The sequence below is a fragment of the Podarcis bocagei genome (genome assembly GCF_964188305.1).
Source record: "Podarcis bocagei genome assembly, chromosome: 9".
In the NCBI taxonomy this organism is placed as follows: domain Eukaryota; kingdom Metazoa; phylum Chordata; class Lepidosauria; order Squamata; family Lacertidae; genus Podarcis; species Podarcis bocagei.
In genome coordinates this window covers 24,143,470-24,156,159 of record NC_138134.1, presented here as the reverse complement: position 1 = coordinate 24,156,159, position 12,690 = coordinate 24,143,470, and positions in this window count along the sequence as shown.

The window sequence follows — 12,690 nt, the reverse complement described above, 5'->3', positions numbered from 1 at the left end:
ATGTGGGTGGCGCTGTGGTCTAAACCACAGAGCCTAGGGCTTGCTGATCAGAAGGTTGGTGGTTCGAATCCCCGCGACAGGGTGAGCTCCCGTTGCTCGGTCCCTGCTCCTGCCAACCTAGCAGTTTGAAAGCACGTCAAAGTGCAAGTAGATAACTAGGAACTGCTCTGGTGGGAAGGTAAACGGCGTTTCCGTGCGCTGCTCTGGTTCGCCAGAAGTGACTTAGTCATGCTGGCCACATGATCCGGAAGCTGTACGCCGGCTCCCTCGGCCAATAAAGCAAGATGAGTGCCACAACCCCAGAGTCGTCTGCGACTGGACCTGACGGTCAGGAGTCCCTTTACCTTTACCTTTAGCCCACCGTTGACGTTATTGTTTTGCCAAGGTATAAATGAATCGCCGTTTGTATCTTCAGCTTCACAGAAGGCCTGTGTTATTTGTCGTCCTCGAGTCTAAACAATTTCTGCTCGTGGTTATAAAATATGCTTATGCAATGCAAACCACCAGCCTGCTTGAATCCTGTTTAAACTTGTTATGTTTGTGAGGCTCTTGCCGGAGTCCTTATCCAACTCTTTGCTATGTTCCTGCCAAAGTTTTAAAATATGAAGCACAGGCCTTGTGTCCCAATTCTGCAGAATGCCAGTTCTGTCGCCACATGTTGGCAGTGACGTATTTATCTTTGCACAATGTTTTTTTGCAGCAAGGTTTACTTCGCAATCCTGTGGAAAACCACCCCCACCCCCATTTTATTGTGCTGTTTTGCTCTTTTCATAGCAACCACTAGAATAAACCAGATATTTATATGGTTCGGGGAAGAACAATAAAAACAGAAGAAGTATTCATCTCAAGTTTTCGGTCATAAAGTGCATTACTGGGTGAAATCAGGCCAGCTTACACACAGCACATTTTTGTTTTGAGGGGGATATTTTATTTGGGCATCACTCATCTGTCCTGGGGTGTGGTTCCAGAGATATTGGGATAGGCTTTTGAGGGGGACAAGGAGGTTCCTGCTGTAAATTGAAGAGGACATTGATTGGACCATGGTACAGAAACAACTAACAAAATTTACTTATTTTATTTTTTAAAATTATATTTTATTAAGTTTCAACAGTTTTGACATATACAGTAGTACCTCAGGTTAAGTACTTAATTCGTTCTGGAGGTCCGTTCTTAACCTGAAACTGTTCTTAACCTGAAGCACCACTTTAGCTAATGGGGCCTCCTGCTGCCACCGCGCCGCCACTGCACAATTTCTCTTCTCATCCTGAAGCAAACTTTTTAACCCAAGGTAATATTTCTGGGTTAGCGGGGTCTGTAACCTGAAGTGTATGTAACCTGAAGCATATGTAACCCAAGGTACCACTGTACAGTCAAAACACAATTTAATCTTTTCTCTTATTTTTTTGACTTCTCACCCCCTTTCCCATGGAGTTGTTCTTTTTTCCCTTTTGCTGCACCCTATCTCCTATCAAATCATAACCACAATATTATAATCTAATTACTTCTGTTGCTCATAGCTCGAATCCTGCTCACGAGTTCATCCTACTGCTTTTGCCCCGCCCCCTGTTGATTCTGCCACCACCGAGCTGCTGCCGCTTCTGCCACCTAGTAGGCCTGCTGACAGTCTGGCAGTCACAGATTATTTGTATTCACTATGATTTATCACCGTACTTTGGATTAGCCAGAATACCACCATATGGTAGCCAAGCTCCAAACCAAAAGTCTTAATCCGGATGCATTTTGGCTTGCCTGCTGCTGAAAGTGACCGTGAGGTGATTGATAATGTCATCATTTAGCAGTTTTAGACCCTTAAGTAGTAGCAATTGCCAGGACACTGTCCTGTTCGCCTCGGAGTAGTTCCTTCTTTATTTCAGATATTGTGATATAGCAATATATTGTGATGTTTAGCTGGTGATACATCACGATATTGAAAACCAGTTATCGCCCAGCCCTAGTCTTCAGCTGCTTTTGGACTACAGTTCCCATCATCCCTGACCACTGGTCATGCTAGCAAGGGATGATGGGAGTTGTAGTCCAACAACAGCTGGAGAACCAAGTTTGGGAAACCCAGTTCTAGACAAACGGCCTTTTTGTTAATTCCTAACTGCAGCCATTCCCACCTGCCGCCCATGTTCTATAAAGGCCAACTGAGTGGTTAGAAACCATCTCACCTGCAGTGGTGGACTTTGGGCTCTCAAATTTCAGCAGTGCCCTGTGTCACGCTAAAATTCGTCACCCCCTGCTTCTCATGCTCAGTTCTACAGCATTGTTGTGGCGTGCCCTGCAGGGTGGCACTCAGTGCAGCCAAACTGGTCACACTACCCTAAAACCGTCTCTGTTACCTATGACTCTACTGGCCTATTTCCACCTATTTCCGCCTGCGAGGGTGACAAATGAGTCTACTACTGCTGACCATCTTGCTTTTAATCCAGAAAAACCTGCTGCTCAAGATGTCTAGACACTATCAGATTGGGGTGTTTAAGAATTTTTGTTGGGATCAAGATTAAATTTCCAAGATTATTATTTTTTTGCTAGAAACTGTTCTGAATTATGTGGGTACCTTGATTTTCTTGTACATTTTTGCTGAGATGTTTTCACCAGCTTATTGTTTAGGTCTATTTAAACGTTAGGTTTATTTAGAGCGAATTGTGCAATTTTATTTTATTTTATATTGTAAATTGCCTTGACTTTTGGAGAGGTGGATTACAAAATGATGATAATGATAAATTGCCTTGATCAGATAGCAGGCGAAGATTGGGAAGCCATTTTAATCAGAGCTATTTCTGCCGCATGAAATAATAGCTCTACAATACCACCTTGTGCAATGCACTTCTTTACATGTTTGTTCAGAAATATTTCATATTGTGTTCAGCGGAGGCAAAGGTGTTTAGGATTGCAGCCAAAGTTTCTGAAAAGTTAGCATCTGATACAATGCCTTAGGAACACGTGAGGGAGCAGTTTGGGCTCTGTTGTCAATTTGGCTTGTGTAAACCATGAGTAAATCCACCTCCTCTGTCTAATCTTTCTGAAGAATCTCTGGAACACAGTAACTACAGATCGAAAATTATCCTAATATATTGCCCAACTTGAGTTACCCAGAATTGGAAGGTTTGGTTCCACCACAATTAAAAGCTCCTAACTGATCACCACGAAGGGGCACGGGTGGTGCTGTGGGTTAAACCACAGAGTCTAGGACTTGCCGATCAGAAGGTTGGTGGTTCGAAGCTCCTGTTGCTCGGTCCCTGCTCCTGCCAACCTAGCAGTTCTAAAGCACGTCAAAGTGCAAGTAGATAAATAGGTACCTCTCCGGCGGGAAGGTAAACGGCGTTTCCGTGCGCTGCTCTGGTTCGCCAGAAGTGGCTTAGTCATGCCGGCCACATGACCTGGAAGCTGTACGCCGGCTCCCTTGGCCAATAAAGCGAGATGAGCGCCGCAACCCCAGAGTCGGTCACGACTGGACCTAATGGCCAGGGATCCCTTTTACCCTTTAACTGATCACCACAGTCTGAGTAGGTACTGAAACAACAACAACAAAAGCTACAACTTCTAGAATTCCCTGGGAAGAGAGATTCATTGTTAATCCACTCTTGCTTGCTGAGGAAAATAAGAGTTTCCTAAGAACTCTCAGCACCCTTAACAAATTACAGTCCCCAGGATTCTTTGGGAGAAGCTATGAGTGTGAAAGTCGTGTAATAGTGTTTTAAATATGCGGTGCAGATGTGCCATAATAGCAGAATTATTGTTCCCAGGATGTTTATATGTACAAATCTCTTAATTTAATTCATTACTACTTTGAGACCACTTCTGTCATTTGCCTTCTCCACTTTTAACAATGCCAAAATGGCTGGTTGATTTTTAAAAAAATGGTTTTCATAAATTATATTTTTATTCTTAAAACTCTCCTTTTCACAAATCCAGCTTAATCATCTTTGACGTATTTCCCCAGAAATGAATTGATTTAATCTATTTGCCATCATATTATTCATAATCTTATCAATACCTCCTCAAAACCTCCTCAGTATTGATCTTTCTCAATGCAGTCAGTGTTTTTTCTGCCCCAGCTCTGAGTTACTGCATATCTTTGTGTAAGTGCTGACACCTAGTGGTGCTTCAGTTCTATTGGGAAAATGTTCTTTTCTTTTTAAAAAGCACAGGTTTGGTAGCTGCTACCCAGTGCTGGATTTATGTATAGGCCAGGTTTGGTAGCTGCTACCCAGTGCTGGATTTATGTATAGGCCATGGGTAGGCAAACTAAGGCCCGGGGGCCGGATCCGGCCCAATCGCCTTCTAAATCCAGACTGCCAACGGTCCGGGAATCAGCGTGATTTTACATGAGTAGAATGTGCCCTTTTATTTAAAATGCATCTCTGGGTTATTTGTGGGGCATAGGAATTCGTTCATTATTTTTTTTCAAAATATAGTCTGGCCCCCCACAAGGTCTGAGGGACAGTGGACCAGCCCCCTGCTGAAAAAGTTTGCTGACCCCTGGTATAGGCTAAGTAGGCTGAAGCCTAGGGCCTCTAAATCTAGGGGGCCACACTAGCCTGCCCGCTCCCCAGCGGGCAGTCTCCCCTCTCCCAAAATTGCAAACCCAAGACTTCATGCGAGGGCAGGGCAACTCGGGCCTCTAAATCTAGGGGGCCTCACCACCCTGCCATCCTCCATGTGGTACTTCCACATCGTCCATGCGGGCAGTGGCGAAGCTTCATGCTCCGGCACCGGGGGGGGGGGGGGCGGAGAGTAGGCAGGGGCGGGTCTGGCGCGCATCCTGGAGGCGTGGCGCCTAGCGTGGGCAGGGGGGCAGCCGCGACGGCACCCTGCCAGGATCGTGCTGCCGGGGCGGGGCGCTCCCCTCTCCTCTTCCTCCGCCAGTGCATGTGGGCATGTACACATGCAGTGCTTTTTTCTAAAAAAATGTTCAGGGGTACTCTCATTTTGACTCAAAAAAATCACCATTTTATAGTTCAAATCGGGGAAAAATAAATACAGTAAATGGACAAAAGTACAAAGATTCACAAAATGTTTAGGGGTATGCGTACCTCTGCATACACAGGTGTCTGATTACCTGTGCCTGTGGTCAGGTTATTTTATTTTGGAGGTGCACGTTTCCCAATGTACCACATATGCATGAAACAGCTGGTTAAAAAACAAACAGCGTGTGTCCCTCCTGCCCTCACCATCAGCCCACCAAGGAGCACGTTGGCAACAGAAGTAGGGGACGTGGTGGTGGAGCTCACTCAGCAAAACATCAGCACACATGGGAAAAAACCCACCTACACAATGCACTTCACAGTACACAGTAGCATGTGATTGTATGTTGGATTTCCCCACTTTCTGCTTTATCTATGGATTGGAAAAATCCTCAATAAATGGGGGTGGAGTGTGGACTCCCACTTGGATGAGGACAATGTTGCGTGGTCAACATGCAAAACAGGCACATGTGGGATGCACTGAACCCACTAAATTTCTGTGTGTCCACAGCCAAAATGATCCAAGTTAGGCTGCTGAAAGCTAAGAAGGAGTGGACTTTTGCATGAAGGAACTGTAAGCTCAGTTTGGTTCTGAGGCTAGAGACAAATTCCTATGCTCAGTTCTCAGAGGCCCCCTGTTGTTTTAAATTCTAACTGCATGCCCTTTGCACATGGTCTGGTTGGTAGATTGAAATACTTTATTGTCACTTGTACAACGTGTATACAGTGAGACTGCACATTGGGAGCACAGAGCCGCAGTGTATGAACGCGCCACCATCTTGGGACGGAATCTGATCTGCTGGGGTTCTCGTAAAAAAACAAGGTAGACCAGGCAAGTCTGCCACCCCTGCTCTGTTTATAGGTGAAATATACTCGGCGTCGAGAGTGGATTTCATGCTCTTTATTCAGCTCATAGTGGTGAGGTGGAATGGAAGTTCCCCCAGAATGTCTGCCTTGTATACATTATTTACACAATGGGCCCCACGTGATTGGCTAATTCCGGGATTCTCCTGTAGGCCAGTCAGGTTGCGGATTCCCTTCCACCTGGAGCTGGATTGGGTGGCTCCTGTGGGCCAATCAGACTGCTGCATTCTGAATCCTATTGTTCTAGGACCAATCAGACTGCTGCATTCTGAATCCTATTCAACTCAGTACATAACAATAGGCATTCTTTATTTGAAGGGATGGCGAGTCCAAGTCCAGTTTAAAGAAACACAAGAAGGAGCAGGGGGCTTGAAGTAGCTGGATAGCAGACTTTGCAGGCTTACAGCTCAGTCGTCCTCACTATGTTTCCAGCACATCACCCTCAGGGTCCCTTCCAATGCTATGATTCTATGCAAATCTGTCATCTTCTGTGCTCCACCTTCCTGAATGATGCATTTTCTGCTTTCTATGCTGCATAAATCACCACACTTATATAAAAACAATAGCAATCGTATCAGTTCAAGGTAAACATTTGGGGTGTGTGGTTTGTTTTTTAACCAAAGGGAGTTGTGCATCTCAAGCATGTGCATTGATTGAACAATGTAATGGTTCATAGCAATAGTTACTCATTGTGTAGAACCAGTGAATTGACCAGAAACATTGGAAAAAACACCACCTGATCTGAAATGAGGGGCTGCTTGTCCATCGCTGCCCTGGGGAATTTCATCCTTGAAGGACATCTGACATGTGTGGTTAATCAAATGTTTTGGTAAGCGGAAATGTTAGGCAATTTCTGGAAAGCTATAGCTTGTTTATTATACAGTCCATGTGAACTACAGTACAGCATGTGGATGATGAGTTATGCTCTCCTCAAGAGCTGAATTACTGGAACAAAGACTATACAAATGATTCTTCCAGAAAAGGAGATCCAAACTATTCAGGCAGCTGATCTGTGACCGTCCAAAGCTACCTATCCGTTCTCATGAGTGTGATAAGTAAAGGATATACAAAATTAGCTGTACAAAACCAATTTTGTCTGTTCTGTTCTGCTCTGCTTTGGGCTGGGCTGTGAATTTAAATGGGCCGTGTCAAATATTAAACATCCCCCAGGCATTTTATGAGTCATGCTGTTGGCATATGCATGATCTGGTGCTGTTATTAAAGCGTTAGTTAAAAACCACTTAACGGTTCAGAATGCTTATGATCCTTATAAGTTGACTGAGGGTAGATGAATCAGGGAGCTTCTCCTTTGGTGGTTGGATGCAGTGCAATAATGAATTCTTGCCGAGAATGGTTTCTGTAAGCAATGGGCACGCCATATATGCTGATGTAAAGAATCAGGGGTCTCAAACAGGGAACCATAACTGAAAGAAGCTTCAAGATCTTTGGGAATACAAGGGATACGTGTGAATGGCATTGTGGCTGTTGGCTTCAAACACTGACCCCAATTCTTTGTAAGGTTGAAAAATGCCTTCTGGGATAGTTTGAGACCCATGTTGGGCAAGATTTGTGCATTGCAAGGGCTTGGACTAGATGGCGCTTGGGGTCCCTTCCAACTCTACAATTCTATGATTCTATCTCAGTGTATTTGGAAATCCATTTCCCTTTTCCCTTTCAGTTTCCCCACCCTGCCATTGGTATATATTCCACTTTCTCAAATTATAAAGTAAGACTTGAATTTCTCACCACCTTTGGAAGATGTCCAGCCAAAATATTTTTTCAAGTCCTACTGATTCTCAGCAGGAGGGGTTTAAAAACATTCTTAAATCTACAATTGAGAACGATGTGGATTTAAAAAGTGCTGTGTTGATAGGATTGTGCCCCGTACTTTCAAATGCAATGAATTTAGGCTTTACATAAGTTCTTCCTCCATCTGGAAGACTTCCGCTTGGATACAGGCCCCCATCTTGTCAAAATGTATAATATCTGGAGACAAAAAAGCTTGATAGAGAAATGAAGAATAGTTGCATGTTTGTTCATCAGGTGATGGTAATTTGCATAGTACCAGTGGTGTCCAAACTTTTTTCAGAGGGTCATATTTGATGACATGAAGGGCCGTGAGGGCTGACCAAAGGGCGAACCATTGTTGACCTTTTTTAAGGATTTAAGTTGTTGAGGTTTTTTTTAGGATTTTACCCCAGGAAATAAACTGCCACGGGGGCCAGATTAAACCAGCAGGTCGAATTAGGCCCCCAATACGGACTTTGGACATACCTGGGTCTCATCCAGTCCTGGGAGCATCAGAATCTCTTAGCCTGACATTTCAGAATTCTTCCAAGAAGTCTGACCTAATAACACAGAATGAGCCAGTATCAAAGCTGAGATAGCTCAGTTGGTTAACCATTAGAGTGTGGTGCTGATAACTCCAAGGTTGCAGGTTCGATCCCAGCTGCATATTCCTGGGTTGGACTAGATGATCCTCAGGGTCCCTTTCAACTCTATGATTCTATGACTCCGACAATGAAGCTTCTATGACTCCTGCTAGTTTCTATAACTGAAACAGACATGAAGTTTTGTGGGAAAGTGTTGCATGTTCCCCACTACTATCAATCTTGGTGGCTTAAAGACCACCTCCCATGTAGCTCATGGGTGGTCCCCTGCCCCAAGTCATGTGAGAAGGTATTATATATGTATTATGTATGTGCTGACTGATTTAAAAGAACTATTTTATGTACAGGGTTTGCAGAAGTGCCAAAGTCACAAAAATAAATTTGATTTTTATTTTTTGCTCTGGTTGGGATTACATTGATTTTTTTAAAATAGAATGGGTCAAACAGATTTTTATAATCTCAGAGGCAGTCAGCTGTTTTCTTAGCCACACGGCTGGCATATTCACAATATGGAGCTACTCCAAATGAGTCTCTCAGCAATTCAAACATTAGTCAAGATCCATTTAATGCTGCTGATTGTTTATTATCCTTCTAGCTGGAGCCAGCTGCATCAGAGCACATCTTTTTTTGTGTGGTATGGGATGCAGTAGTAGAATAACAGGAACTGTCCTACACTCATAAACTATGAAACAAACCCCACCCCCCAATTGATCAGCTTTGTATACTCCTATCTTCCCATAATACATTTTTAGACACTCAAGAAATTTGTAGGAATATAGCCAGGTCTTAAAAAATGTGGAAAGGGGCCTTCTGTTTCCATTCAGATAACAAGATTGGGGCTAAGGATTATATTGATTTATAATCCTCTCTTGAAAGCTACGTATATGTAGAAAGAGATGTAAGGGGCACGACTTATCTTAAAACATGTTCTACTTCCTGGTATAAAATAATAAAAGTATGAAGGGATGTTGGCTTGGCGGCCCTCTAGCGTTTTTCAAGCTTGGGTCCCCAGATTGTGTTGGACTACAACTCCCATCATCCCACCATTGGCCATGCTTGATGGGGATGATGGGAGTTGCAGTCCAACCCCCAAGGTTGAAGAAAACTTTTGGAAGAGTCTCAGCTCAGTCCAGGATGCAACTACAACATCCTACAGAGTGGTGCATCTGACAAACGTGCTTGAGTCCTCAAAAGCTTATGGCACAATAAATTTATTTAAGGCATGGCAAGGCTCTGATTCAAATCCCACTTGGCCACAAAGCCCTCTGGTCGCGCAATTCTAATCATGCCTGCTCTGAAATAAGCCCAACAAGTGTACATTGTGTATAGATTTGCAGCTTTAGAGCCAAATCGCTGTTTCTCAAGCCTAACGAACTTCACTGGGCTGTTGTCAGGATAAAATGCTGGTGTTGGGATCACGTATGCTACCTAGAGCTCTTTAGATATAAAGTAATAAATGGATATTACTGGGGGTGACCTAAAATTCAGAGATATTAAGTAAGAATATTTGCTCACATTAAGAAAATCACAGAATCCTGAGTGCCTTTTAATTATTACAGTTTAGGAGAGAGTTGATTTTCTCTTCTTGTAATAGTGGTTCAATTCAAAAAGGTAGCTAAATAGAAAAATAGACAACTTACTGTCAAGTAATGATACAATAAGCTCTGGGAAACATTATCCATGGATGAGGTTTTTTTAAATCAACCGACAGCCAATTCAATATTCAATGATGATTTATATATATCTATATATAAAATGTTGCTGGTTTCTAAATGGCTTATTGATGATGCAAAATGCCACGCAGATGTTATTGATTTCAAGAGGTGTACTTGTTACTGGGGTTTTAAAAATATGTGTACTGTACTCAAACAGGTATTTTTGTGCTGTTTGTTCTTATGCCTTATTGATCTACCTTCTCCTGATGTTTGTTTATTGCTTTATATACAGTGGTGCCTCGCAAGACGAAATTAATTCGTTCCGCAAGTTTTTTCTTCTTGCGAGTTTTTCGTCTTGCGATGCACGGTTTCCCATAGGAATGCATTGAAAATCAATTAATGCGTTCCTAGGGAAACCGACTTCAGACCAGGTCCGGGGACAGTCTGTCCCCCGACCCCTTCTGAAGGCTGGGGGGGGGACAAGGGCTTTTCTTCCCACCCCCAGCATTTTAAAAAACCCCGGGACAGCGGAGGGCTTCTCCGCTGTCCAGGGCGATCTTAAAATGCTGGCGGGCGGCATTTTAAAATCGCCCCGGGACAGCGGAGGACTTCTCCGCTGTCCGGGGCGATTTAAAAGCCCCTGGGAAGGCAGGCAGGGGGGACAAAGACTTTTGCCCCCCGCCAGCCTTCAGAAGAGGTCCTGGACCTCTTCTGAAGGCTGGCGGGGGCGAAAGTCTTTGCTCCCCCCCGCCTGCCTTCAAAAGCTGTCCGGCCAAGGCTTCGCGGACCTCTCCGCAAGCAGCGGCAGCGTTGCCGCTGCTGGCGGAGAGTTGCCGGCATGCCGAAGCCTGCGCACGCTGACATCAGTGCGCCCAGGCTTCGCGGACCTCTCCGCCAGCAGCGGCAGCGCTGCTGCTGCTGGCGGAGAGTGGCCGGCATGCCGAAGCCTGCGCGCGCTGACATCAGCGCGCCCAGGCTTCGCGGATCTCTCCTGCCTTCAAAAGCCGTCCGGGATAGCGGGAAGCGCTTCCCTGCTATCCCGGACTGCTTTTAAAATGCTGGCGCTGGGGAGCAAAGCCTTTCGGCCCCCGCCAGCCTTCCTGGACCTCTTCTGAAGGCCGGAGGGGGGGGGAAGGCTTTGCTCCCCACCGCTAGCATTTAAAAGAGGTCCCCGGAGATTTCCCTATGGGCTTTCGTCTTGCGAAGCAAGCCCATAGGGAAATTCGTTTAGCGAAGCGCCTCCAAAACGGAAAACCCTTTCGTCTAGCGGGTTTTCCGTCTTGCGAGGCGTTCGTCTTGCGGGGTACCACTGTACTGTTATTTCAAAGTCGGTCTCACATTAGCTTGCAAAACAAGACTGTAGTTGAAAATGTAAAGACATTTCAAAAGAAAGTTGCACAAAGGTTCATACATATATCTATCAGATTTATTAATTTCTTACATTTGTAGTCTTCTACAAATGGCGCTTGGAGGAATATACAAATTACGGTAATAGCACAATAAAATATTTAATAATTAAAAATCAATACAATGCAAATTTAAAAAAGGTCCCCCTGCCACCTTGCTCCTTCTTTGGTTGCATAAGCTAAAGGGGCTTTGCAAACTTCTTGTTCAGTTGCATACATCTAAAATGCATTTTTCTTCTTATTGCACTGCACTCCCGAGAGCCATATGCCATCATCCCTCCCACCCCACCCGAAATAAAAATTCATTTGCCATCCTGACCTGATAATATGCAGGCACAGCATCATTAAAAAAGCAGAATCCATTCCCCTTGCCGTTCATTTGCTACAATGCCAGCGTTGCAAGCCAGGCTGAGGACAATTCTCAAAGTAAGTCAGCAAGAAGCCATTTCTCCTGCGTGAAATGCTTCTGCTCTGACGTAAAACATAAAATAAGACTGCAAACCCCCGAGGCCAGGATTAAATTTAAAAATAACTCTGGGTGTCTGAAATCTCCTTCCGTGCCCTATTTCTCATTTCGGTTTTCCAGTTTATACCGGGCATGACTCAGTACCGTCTGATGCATGAATAATGCATGTTTTCAGGAGCTCGATTTGTAAATTGCCACATATATATTCATTTATGGTCTTTAAATGAACCTGGATGGTCATACCTGCATGCAGGAAGGTTGGCAAATATAGAATACAGGAGAAATAAATTCTGAGTCCAATTGTGTTTTGCTGACATACCAGCACGGAGTGGTATTTTATACTTCTCATCCCATGGTGATGAAGGTCATACCACAAATTTGAAACTTCTATTTGCTTCTATCTTACATAAACTGTTGATGATGTCTCCTGCTATTTTTAAAAGTTTTGACCTCAACTGCTTTGGATTTGGGACATATGTGGCTCTTAGCTGTAAGCGCAAAACATCATTGTTTTGAGCCAAGGCCCACCTTGCCTTTTATATATTTTAGTTCTCTGCATAAGTCAGATAAACAGATTTGGAAAGGTGTACAATTGGCACATCCAAGAGCCAGAGTTGGCGGCATCTCCCTGTAGACCTAGCCACTGTGATCCAAGCGACCAGTGGCATAGCGTGGGTTGTCAGCACCCGGGGCAAGGCAAGTAATTTGCGCCCCCTAACCCGTGGATTTGCGCCCCCTAACCCGTGGATTTGCGCCCCCTAACCCTAACCCCCCAATGTTGCGCCCGGTGCGGCCGGCCCCCCTGCACCCCCCACACTACGCCACTGCAAGCGACGGTCACCTCCAGGCTTGATTATTGTAACTCACTCTACGTGGGGCTGCCCTTGAGACTGAGCCAGAAACTCCAGCGGGTGCAGCTCTGTTTAGGGAAGTTTTTTA